The sequence below is a fragment of the Sturnus vulgaris genome, chromosome 6 (genome assembly GCF_052056855.1).
Source record: "Sturnus vulgaris isolate bStuVul1 chromosome 6, bStuVul1.hap1, whole genome shotgun sequence".
Lineage (NCBI taxonomy): Eukaryota > Metazoa > Chordata > Aves > Passeriformes > Sturnidae > Sturnus > Sturnus vulgaris.
In genome coordinates this window covers 8,150,234-8,162,474 of record NC_142248.1, presented here as the reverse complement: position 1 = coordinate 8,162,474, position 12,241 = coordinate 8,150,234, and the positions used below count along the sequence as shown (strand labels likewise).

Genomic DNA, 12,241 nt, shown 5'->3' with positions numbered 1-12,241 from the left:
GGCTGTGATTCCATGTTGCCAGGAAGGCTACTTGTCAGCAGCTGCAGTGTGAGCAGCAGCAGGAGGCTCAGAACAAGCATGTGAAATAAAGTGCACACGCCACAGACAGCACAATGGCTGGTTTGCTAAGTGGCACCAAGCGCTTCACCCTGCAGGAGCCCTCAGATGTCTGTGCTGAGCAGCTGGGGTGCACTTTTCTCCTATCAATAATAATGATAAATAATATTAACTGTAACAAAGTAAAAGGAAGCTCTGAGCTTACAAACTGCATCAGGTGGACTTTGTGCTCCTGCTCCAAGTGCACAGGGATTACTTCACCCACCTCTCCCCCCACAGCCTCTGCTTTGGCAGGGCTGGCTGGGGGGCTGAGATGCAGGACTACCCCGTATCCAGGCAACAGGCATCCCTGAGGCTCTGCAAACCTCTGCAATGCACAAGAGGAGAGGCTGGGACAGGTACCTCCCCAGACTTCACGGAGTGTGGGATAGAAGTTTTCCAGGTTCAAAGGATAAAGGCAGAGAGTAAAACAAGCTGCCAAACTACTTTCTGTCAATGAAAGCACATTCCAAGGTCTCCCTGGACTCCCTGGAGCTGCCTGCTTTCCCAGCACACTGCACACTGGAAAGGTGCAAAATTTACTGTGACCTTCTCTTTTCTTTCTCAGTGCCCTGTATGTTCTCACCTAGGCCTACCACAGGAATTTTCCACTAGCCACCTACAGGCAGTAGTCTCAATTCTTGGAGCTGTGTTTTGGCCAGGCAAATTGACCTACCAGCGTCGTGATTAGTGGACATGCACCCACATCACCAGGTTTCAGAGGTGGTTTGTGGGAGGAAAATATCAGTAGAGAACAGGTGATTCATCAATCCTTATATTCACAAGAAGTTCTTCATGGGTAAAAGGATAAACTTCTCTGGCCAGGGAGATAGGTGGGAGTGTGTACACTGACTCCAGTGGCGTTCAGATTTCACACACAGTGCCTTGGGCAGGTTAACTCATGATGCACTGCTCCACTCAGTTTCCAGCTTCAGCTGATGTTGACAAAGACTGGGACAGTCTGATGGAGATTTCATATTTGAGGAAAGACCAAAGAACACCTTGAGCTAAGTAAGTCATAGACACAAACCTGGTCCCCAAGCATCTTCAATTCTCAGGTAATCCACAGGCCACTGATATTCAAAACATGAACTGCAGAGGATGAAGTTATTTGACAAAGAACTGGAAACATGCTCATAGAGCTTCTGTAGTTTTCAGCTGCCTTCCAAACAATTCTTCAAGCTGCCATATGGACATTATGTAATTGCAAGATATACAGGGAAGAACAGTGATGAATAGAAAAAAAGTATGACAAATTGCTGCATGAAGATGCTCTGATCCAAAGCAGACTTAATTCAAAGAAACCTTGTGTCTAGGATAAAAAAGGGGTCACAATGGCCCTTTCCTGCCTTACTTGATGCTGTGTCAGCATTTTAGGTTCTTAGCCATAAACATAATTTGTGACACAACAACACTGCACAGCAAACACAACAGGTAGCCTAACCCTGCTCATCATCACAGTACTAATACACTATCCAGTCAGCATTTTTACTTTCATTCACTGTGACTAGAAACATTAAACAAACAGTACCCCCAGAGCTGTATGAAAAGATAAAATCAGGAGCACTCTTCAGAGCTTGGGAATTCTCAATCTCAAGCTGCAATCTCAGCTTTCTGCCCATACCTTCTCTTTTACTAACTTCTACAGCCTCGCTGTCTTGGCAAATAGCTTATTTTCCTTCTAGCACTGACAGCTCTTATTGTAGGAGACAGCACAGTATAAAGTTACTCATTAAGGGAGGTAAAGAACTACCTCCCTTCAACTCCAGTTGAACTCTGGGGAAAAATAAGTACAACCCTTCTTTCCTCCTTTGTGAGCAATGACATGGAACATCAGAAAATACTGGCCTAAGTGCATGTTGTACAGATGTCCTCAAGGAGATTAACTCAGGGCATGCAAGTCCCATCCTTTGCAGTACAGGGTGTGTCTTCCCAGCCAGATACACCGATTTTACAACAATTTCCTTAAGTAGGAAGGGTGATGTCAGACCTGAATATCAGGTGTCCTGGATTTCAATTTGAGTTCACCCACTGATAGAGGAAGGGCAAAGCTTTCTATCTTTTAAATCACACCAGCTTTTCCCCAAAAATTCTTACATAAAGACTGTCTTGAATCACATAAATCTTTTTTTACAGCTGTTCCCTTCCCAACATGTCCATTTTGCAACACTGCCTCAGCAAAAGCAAGAAGAGTTGCAGCAAAGAATCTGGAGGTATGGTAGGTGGAAGGACAGAAGGATAGATAAGGGGCAGGACAGTGATATGGCACCACTGTAAATCTGAAGCACAGGGGTTCTTTCTGAGATAAGGCGTGCTCCAGATCAGAGGTGACAGCAAAGATCCGAGGGGACAATTTAATGCTGCATTAGGAAACCACTGAGGTCTTCAGAGCACACTTCAGCAAAGCACTACCACCACTGTCTTCTTCAGAACCTACAACTTAAAATACTCATTTAATTGCTTTGGAGAAAATAGGCCAGATGCTTTCACCCATTGCAAAACCAACTCTTCTGCCTGGTGCTATTTTGTACAAATCGATCCCTCATTCAGAAATTAAAAACAAAATGAGCAGCACTGAAAGACATATCAGAGGAGCTCTGATTGAGAAGAAAGCCAGAGTGATGCTGATTGATTACTCCCAGAATGCCTTTCCCCAAAGCAATAATGAAGAACGTGCCTGGGACAGAAGCCCTGAGCTCTACATGAAACATTTGAACAGCTCACTGCACCCACAGAGCTCCCTGCCTGGGGACTGTATTTAAAACAGCTCTGCAAAGCACTGCAGCCAGGGTCTCTCCTGGAAAAAACAAACATTCCCTTCCATTCTCCTCCCCTTTAAATCAAGCTCCAACCCCGAATCTGGGAGCACCTCTACTCTGTGTATAATGGTGTCTGTCCAACATTCCTCAGTAACAGAGTCACTGGGGATGGGGAGGAGAGTGCTGCTCATCCTGGGCAAGCATTGTACAAGGGATACAGGGAACATAAACAATGCCCTTTGGAGGTTTCAAACAAATCCTGCTGCTGGTGCTGAAGGCAGTTATTTTAATCCTCAGCTGCAAGTCACTGGGGCACAATAAAGGAGAATTAGCAAAGAAAACATTTAATGATAACAATGAGCACTGATGCCTTATTCTTGGACCTGAAGCTGAGAGTATTCAGTAATTCAGAGGTGGATGAAGAAATAGGAACAGGAAAACCTAGAGCAGTCTCCCTGCCACTAAGAGTGGCAAAAGCAACTCATCAGCAGAAGGAAGAGTAATGCCCTATTTTCCTGCCAGGCAAGCTCCAAACTCTTTCAGAAATGGGGCACAAAAATAAATTTTATATTAACAAACAAAAATTACTCCGTATAATATAGCCATAAAGAACATAGCAAGATGATCAAAAGATTCTGTTGTTTGGATGACAAAAAGAAAAAAATAAAAAAACAAACCAGATGGGCAGAATTTTTTCAGTTTGAACTGGTAGAGATTTCTTCTAAAACAAAAAAATACAAAGGTATTTCTTCACATTAATTCCCCAAAGTTTTGTTTAATCTAAGATGAAGTTTTGTATTTTTTACATTTTCTAACTTAAAAACCACCAACTACCCCAAACAAAACACCACACAAAGCAACACAAAACCTCTTTTTATAAAACGTTTGGATCTAATTTTAATAGGAAAATGTAGGTTTCATTTTTAGATGCTAAAAAGATCAGCCTTGGCATTTCTAAACAAAAAAAAAAAGGCATTAAAAAATCTGGAAGTAAATATTTTCAAGTCTATAAATATAGATATATATATTTATGTAGCCATACTGTTGATTGAAACTACTGAATTTTAACCTGATTTTATGAAGATGTACAGTGTCTGTGAAGATTCTTGGATATAAAAGTTTAATTTTTGTCTTTCATAAAATTCGTTTACTACAGAGATGTGATTCACAGACTTGATATGCACAGCTAATTTTCTATTCACAGGAAAAGGACCATCAGAACAGTAGACTTTTCATCAATTACTACTGATCAATAGAAAAAAACTCATAGCAAAAGACCAAGACCCCAGGCAGCTCAGGCAGCAGCTTGGGATTAGTTTTGTACACCTAACACTCAGGACTGTTGAGTATCCCTGGGGGTTTATATTGCTAGTCCTAAACATCTGGATTTACATTCAGCTAGTTTGGAGTTTTCCAAAAGAATTCTGTCTAACTACATCTTGAAAAAACAAAATAAAACAAAACAAAACAACCAGAAACCATTTCATCACTGCTTTTTAGAAGCCATCATCACTTATCCCTGCTTCGTGAGATGACTTGTGGAATATACACAACTTTATCCACTGTGTGGTCATACTAATTCTCCAGGAGAATCAGAGCTTTGCTGTACTGATCTTCAGGTATTTTAAACAGCCATAAACTGTGCTCATGTGAGTAGTCTGTACTTAAAATCTTCACTTTGAACACTGGCTTTTGGCAGAAGGACCCAGAATAGCAGAACGCCAACTCCTGGTTCCAATCAGTTCAGAGAGACTTTGGCCTTCAGTGCTGCTACCAGATAACATACAGAACTGGGACATGGAAAGGGAAATGGAAAAGCAAAGGCAGCCCTGGCAAATAATTACACTTTCCAGTAATGTGATCCATACATGAATCCAACTCACAGGCCAATAATTTGTGATAAACTTATAGCTCCATTCTGAGAGCTGAGCACTTTAGCATGGGGGGAAGAAGGAACAAACTCTTTCCTTCTTGTTAACTGAATCCTTGTGGGAGAAATAAGTTAAAGTTGAGGATATTATTTTTAGCTTTCCTGGAATGTACTCTTGGATATACTTTGCAGCCAGAAATAAATGGTTATAAATGGTCCAGGTCAGTTCGAGGAGTCAGTGACAAATTCTGCCTCGCCAAACATGTCCTCTGTACTGCACTGGGTGTCCTCCTTTCTCTCTCTCAGCAAGGACTACCCAGACAGCAACAAGAATGCCCAAGCCTGATAACCCTGCTGCTGAACACGGGGAAACCAGTGGGCTGGATAGCCACAAACTCTAATATCCTGTCGTTAATAGTCACCAGGGGAAAAGTGCCAGAAACAGTTCAAGGTGGCAACTGCACAAAGCCAGTTCACAGGAAAAGCTTCCTCCTGCCCTGCTGGGCTCAGGGGCTGGCTCAGCCATGCTGCAAGGAGGGACTAAGCTTGTGAAACCTCCGAGATGCTTTAAAATGTCAAGACAGTGCTACAAGTCCGTCTGAAAAATCGCACCTCGTTAGCGATTGGGCATTTGAAAACAAACCTTTCACAGATGATTAAAAAAAGGACTTTTATGTTGCTTAAACATACTTCTGTGAAGCATGTTTATATTTGCACATGCTGCTGGGGGCGTTGGTCCACTCATACGTGTGCTGTACTCCAGGTTTTTGGGAAAGGAACAGCTGCAGACAGTCACATGCTCAGCTCAAGACCTCCATGTGCTGGGCACTGGAAACAAACTAAAGCTAAGACACAGGCAGAGCACTGCCACTATAACCCCCTCCATCTCATCCATGCCCGAATGTCCTCTCTCCCTCAGCTCTCCTGACGATTCCTTCTGAGGAGAGCAGCCCTGAATGTCCAACACAAGCATGTCCAAGGCTGCTCCCACTTTCTTATCTGCCAGCAATCCTCATCAAATGTAACGTCTGCCAAGGATGCAGCTCCCATCCATTAGAAGGTAACTGGAGCATGAGTCATCTTACAAAGGACAAACCAGGCATTAGATTATCATTATCTTTACTGTGCACAAGCCTGGCCAGCAGCTGACCTATGTGTAGGTTCCTCTCTCAAAAGAGCTTTCAAGATTTTGCACTAAATAGATGCATCAATGCAAGCAAGAAAGAAATCTCAGCTTTAAAACAGGTCAGGGCACTCGATAGTAATAATAACCCTTTTCATGCTCTGAAAGTTTATAAATCAACTAGTTTTCAATTTATTTTCTTTTCAATGTAAAATGCATGGAATTTTTTTGATATGCAGTTTTACAAGTGAGGAAAAAGAACCTCTTGATCACTTCTTTCATGTTTTCTTCCCTTCCCCGTTCCTGTTTAGTCACAGAAAGGAGGAACAATGGGGAAAAATATGAAGATAAACCCCCCAGAACTAAAACTTTTTCATCATCAGATTTGTCTGAAAAGGAATGCAAAGTTCCACAAAGCTAGTTTCTACACAAAATAAAATACATTTCCTACAAGAAAAGGCTTATCAGCTGTTTAAGCATCTTTATATAGATGAGGAAGGAGGGCAGAGAGGAATCAGGCTACTTCTCACTGTCAGTATGCAGTCTAGGCACAGAGCTAATAATTGAATGCAAAACTCCCCAAACCCACTTCACTACTTAGAGGGTAATACTATCGTTATTAGTGATTTTAGCAGCTATCACCTTTCACTGATCCCAGCTCTTACTCATAAGCCCAAGAATAAAACTTCAAATACATGCACATATACCCCTCTTATGTATCTGTTTCCTGAGAAATCTCTACAGTGAGAGAATGGTTGTAGCAGCTTTTAAACTAAGACCCAGCTTCATTCAGTAGTCTTCAAAATGCATGAATCAAAAGCCAATGTACTTTTGTAGTACAAAATAAGCAATGCAAAGCCTTCACTGCCATTCTCAGTGACACCCTATCTCAGCTACTCCACTCAGGACGTGGCACAGCAGTGAAAGGCAGCTCTGCTTTCCTGTCCTGTCACATTGGGTAAACCTGATTTTCCCTTGACAAAGCACTTTACCCGTGATAGAATTAGTCAAAAAAGCTTTAAATTACTCTGTAGCATTAGATCTAAGTGACAGGAACCGTTAGAGATATATTTCTAATGACAATTTCTTTCCTCCTCCACCATGATCCTTTCCATGTTACACAAGCACCCAACTTCAGAGGGAACCAGGCACAGCCCCAACCAGTCCCCACATGCACCACAGTTAGCATCAGAAGGATCAGCTCCAAGTCCCTGGGGCAATACCTCAGAAAAGGCCAATCCACTGCTGGCAGAATCAGCTCTAGCGACATTTGAGTCCTCTGGAGCCATTAGAGACAGAGGTGGCAAACACGTGCCACATTGTCAGCAGCCACTTACACACCTCCTGCAGCAGAAGAGCTGCAACCTCCCGCTGTCCCAGCTGAGATGGCAGGCACTGCTCCTCAGAGAAGGAGTTCAGGACTCAGTGCTGAGCTGGCACTTGCCCTTGACGCTCCCTTGTTAGCGCACACAGCGAACGTCGCCCGCCGCAGCTCCCAGGACAGCCACAGCGTGAGCAGGCTGTGACCAAAAAACACAGCCTGGGAGCCTGGCACGAGGGCTGCTGGGCCAGGAGCATCCCATTTATCTGTGCAGTGCTAACTCAGACATCCCGTGCCAGCCATGTCCCTGTCAAAAGTCATTTTCCGCCTCGCTGGGAATGTGAGAACCGAGCGCGCGGGGCATCGCATCGTTCCACACCACTCGCCGTGATCCCTCCCCTTGATACCACAGTGGACAGCATTTAGCAGCACCAAATTACTGTTCAGGAAGAAAAAGCTATGTGAGCCCATTCCCCTGCTATGCTGGTGCCAGCTCAAGCCCAGAGTAAAGCCCAGAAGGCTTCCCCAGTTTTATCTCTAGTAGAAGTACAATTTATCAGAGAGGAAGATTCTCTCGGAGACTAATTTTGTAGATATTTGAGAGCAGCACAGCTTCTCCAAACAATTTAATTCACAGTCCAAAGAAAAATTAAAGAAAATTAGAACTTTCTTAATACAATATCAGATTCTTTTGGTCAATGCAACCTCCACTTACAGGCTTACATAAAAAAACACCGAGCCTTTAAAAAGTCCTTACTCCAGTCTCACAAAATTGCAGTTTCTTTGAAAGCTGTCAAACTGTTCAGCATTTTAATAAGGAAAAAAGTGTATATTGTCAATGCACACACACATAATCATCATCATAATATCGAACTATTAATATTCTGCCCAAAAATGTGTTTACAGAAAGTACTTTCCCTTTTTCCACTTCTGTAATCGCACCTCAGCATAACACAGATTGAGTATTGTGACATGATTGTGGTAAATGGACCTCAAAATTTGTTGCTTTTTCTTTCTAAGAAGGAATTGAGTTTTTTCTACTTTAATTTTTAACAAGTTTGCGACATTATCAGTTGTTGAACAGATTTTTATGGGCACAATCAGCAGAGCATCACAAGGAACCAGAAGTGATGGCAAGCATAGAAATCACAACTAAAACCTGCATCCCAATTCAAGAGGCTACAAGAGGATACAAAAGGAAGAGTGCCCAAATCTTATGCTCACATACACGAGCATACACTCCTTCCTCTCCAAGAGTTATCCTTTTCCCAGCTCCCAGACCTATGCTTTTCCCTCTCCAGGCTCTGCCTCTGCTTTCTGGAGTCAGGGGATTCAGCCTTTTTTGTGCTCATGTTGCTCCAGCTGTTCCCTTGTAGAAGTTTCTAAGTGGATGTGCTTGAAGTCCAGACATATTTCAAAAACCTGGGCAGTTTCTGTTCATCAACAAGTGACAGTTGCACCAGGAAAAAATCCCAGACTTTGGGAATCTTTTTCCTGAGCTGGTGCATGTTTAGACTGACCCCTGCTACCCACAGAACTTCAGTCTCTGAAATACTGCTGCTCACAGCCTCACACACTTCATCCACCTGCTGGGATAACTGGGCTGTGGTCACCCCCAAGCCATGGGCTGGGTCTCCAACAGAGCAGAGGAAGCTGCTGGCCCAAACTGGTGCATGCCATGCACTCAGCACTTCAGCTGCAAACAAATATGAATAAAAAGTAGATTGTGAAAAGAAACAGACATAGAGATGTGTTCTCTGCCTCTGTTCCATGGCCTGAGCATTCTATCCAGCAAGAAAAAAGAGGTGAGAAAACAAACATCATTATTAATCATTATTACTGAATTCAAGACGCAGGAAAATGCAACATCCTCTCCTCCTGTCATAGTAGCTGGACCTCATCATTTGCTATTTTGCTGCTTTGCCTCATCATCTGAACTGAGATAAAAAAGACAAAGTCTTTTGCACAGCCCAAGATGCTATACCACGTTTACCATGGGCTACCACTCTCCTTTTGCCTAGAGCTTGCACCAAAACAGAACAACTTTCAGCAAAGGGGGAAGAAAAAGCAACTGTAAGAAATCAATTTCTAGAAAGAATGCAACATTATGCCATTTTCCTTATATGGCCACTGGTATCCCATGTGGAGGCACAAACAATAGCCAGCTTGGCAGGGGGTGGAGTAAGAAGGAGACTTGGGGGAAAAAAATTATATATATATATATTCCCTGCTGGCCCTCACCCTCCATTTCCTCCTGGATTTCTTTGTGACTGCACTGAAAGGGGTCAATAGCTCCCAGCTTGAGAAATGCATCTTTTGAAAGGACTATCACCAGCATCTGTGTTTAAAGCATGCCTTTTACTCCACGGCCCCCCAGCTAATGCAAAGCCTTTAAAAAGCGAGCAGCAAGATAAACTTTCAGGGTAAAGAAAAAGCAAAAGGGAGAGGAGAAACAGTGCCTATCTGCCTTGGGCTTACTGACACTTTCACTGGAATAAAGCTTCCTGGCAAAGCAGAGACAGGGAACATAAGCTGCAGATGATCCAGAGTGCTACGGATCATTACCCCTGGCTTTAGTCTCCACCTCCCCATCCTTTAAAGGCCATTACAAAACCACACGAAGCAGCCAAGCACCAAACTGGAGAAGAGTTTCAACTGATTAAAAACAATGAGAAAATTAGCACAGGTTCTCGTTGAGCATATCAGAGCTTTGCCATCTTCAGTGTTTAAGAATTTTGTATCTGACAAATACAGGCAACTGAGTAAAATTTAAGTAAGCTTAATTAACATATCTTGATAATGAAAGACTGGACCAGTTGCTAAGATTATATTTAGGCTTTCTGTTTGAAGAAACATTCCATAAAAGCTATGGCATGTTAGAGCCAGGATTTATTGAGAGGAGGGAGGAGCAGGATTGTAACTTCTTCCTTTAGTGCCAGAGGACAGAACCCATGTGCAAGGCTGGCACATGCCCAGTTTTTCAGGACCCCCAGGCTCCATTTCACATTGAAACCTCATTCAAACATCCAATGGCAATTATATTGCAGTTGCTTTCTGTATTAGGATGTTGCTTTTAATTCACTTTGGAAATGGATGAATCCATATGTCCACACAAGGAAGCTGTACAGCCCAGCTGCTCCAGGTGTAACCCGGTCATCTGCATTCCGGAATTCATTTGCTTTAGAAACTAACTGTTCTCCCTAATAAAACTTTTCCAAATTTGAGAAAAAAAAAAACCCAAACAAACAGATGAAATGCCACAGAAAGATGCTCGACTTTGTATTAACTAAATAAAATCAGCTATGATTTTCCAGCTCAAATTTATTTGATTTTATCTGATTATTTAACTGGAGTCTTTCGGTAAACATTAGAGGAAGCCCACACCATTTATAAAAGACAAGCCTGCAATTCACAGATGGAAAGGTGCTCCAGCAGCACCACACACAGCAAAAAAGTATTTCATCCTACCAAATTGTCTGGGAGAAAAGCCAAAGAGACCAGAGAATGCTCCAGAAACACAAAAGTAAATTGCCTCTTTGAGTCTCTAGCACTGGCAGCATATGACTTTGCATTTCACTTCAGTTCCCAATCATACTATCTTTCTCACAGGCATTCAAATACATTAGTCTGTGCCTTATCAGATCCTGAATTACGATTGCAGAAAAGCTCCTAAGTCTGAGAAATGCAGTTCAGAGCCGTTTATGGGGCTGTAATGAGTACTGACAGATAAGCCACACTCATGCAAACATGCTTGCAGCTGATGTCTGGTTTAACACAATACAGCCCTAAGCCTTCATAATACAGCATAGGACACAGAATCCTCCCATCACCTATTACTAATTGCATCTGCAGCGGTCAGGGGTTGAAAGAGAAATAAGCAGATTAATTCTATTAGTCTGTGCAATAGTATCCCAGGGGGACAAGGGAAAATCCCACCATTTAAATCAGGACTGGTAGACGCTGCTGGGAACCATGTTACATACTAGTAGGGGATTAAGAGTTTGGACTAAAGGGCCTCGTTTTTTCTAGATCTGGTTTCCATGAGTCATAGCAATTAGAACTGCAAGGCTTTTGTGTTTGGTTTTTTTCACTTATGGATGACCTGATACATCTTTCTGAGTTGAAAACAACATTATTAAATTAATTTCCTACTAAACCCCTTTTCCTCAACATACATTCTTTTTTTTTTTTCCTTTTTCTTAAAAGGTTCTCTCTTTAAATTAAGGTATTTCCAATAAAAAATTATTTTAGAACACAAGATCTAAGTATTGCTTTATCAATACCTTGTATGTAATATTTTTCTTTTTTCAGCATACTCCTCCCACACTTTTAAGCTATATTTATCTCAACCATATGGGCAGTCTTGATCCTCTAAAAGTACATTTTTGCTGAGAAACATTCCCCATGCTGCAAATACATTGTAAGGTTTCATCCCTATAGACATGTTAGGCAGTGGTGACAAAGCCCCTCTTGAGCCAAATGAATGGGAAAAATAATTTTCTCAATCCAATGCAGGTGAGCCTGAGAATCAGAAGCACTGCCTGCCTTACCTGTGTGCTGCTTTGAGGGAACAGACTTTCAGGGAAATACTTGTTCTCCTCAAGAAGTCAGGCTGTACTGAATATGCATCGGTCAGGATCCTTGCTTCAGGTCTCTAGCACTGTGATCGAGGCTGGTCAACCTGTCAGAAAACAGCAAGCAAAATATATAAGACACATACTGGATCTGAGAAGACTGAAACCTTGTTTTACTTCCTCCTGCTTGGGTGAAGACCAGCTCCTTCTGTACACCTGAAGGAAATGAGGGGAAGCATCTCTCAGTGACCCTGAAGATTCTGTCAAGGTCAGGTCTAAAGGCAAAATCTTCCTCCTTATTTTCCATTTCATTAGGCTGGCCAGAAAAGGGCTTTGATAGGAAGGCAGGAGGAGGACAGGACTATCTCCAGCAGAATAAGAAAGAAGCAATAGAGTTGGTCTGCATCTTCCCCTCTTGCTCCTCTGCACAGCAGAGAAGGGTCATGCCCAGGAAGAGGTTCTGTGAGTCCCCAGAAGACAAGTTCCAGAACAGAGGAT

General features: G+C 42.5%; 1 protein-coding gene across 6 annotated transcripts in view; it reads right to left on the bottom strand.

Annotated features, from left to right (window-relative positions):
* TSPAN18 (tetraspanin 18) overlaps positions 1–12,241 on the bottom strand; it is a 132,605-nt gene that overhangs the window by 49,237 nt on the left and 71,127 nt on the right. For all 6 annotated transcript variants that reach the window (XM_088166820.1, XM_088166819.1, XM_014881869.2 and 3 more), the window contains one exon: positions 11,720–11,850. The gene's annotated coding sequence lies outside the window, so the exon portion shown is untranslated. The remainder of the gene's footprint in view (positions 1–11,719; positions 11,851–12,241) is intronic.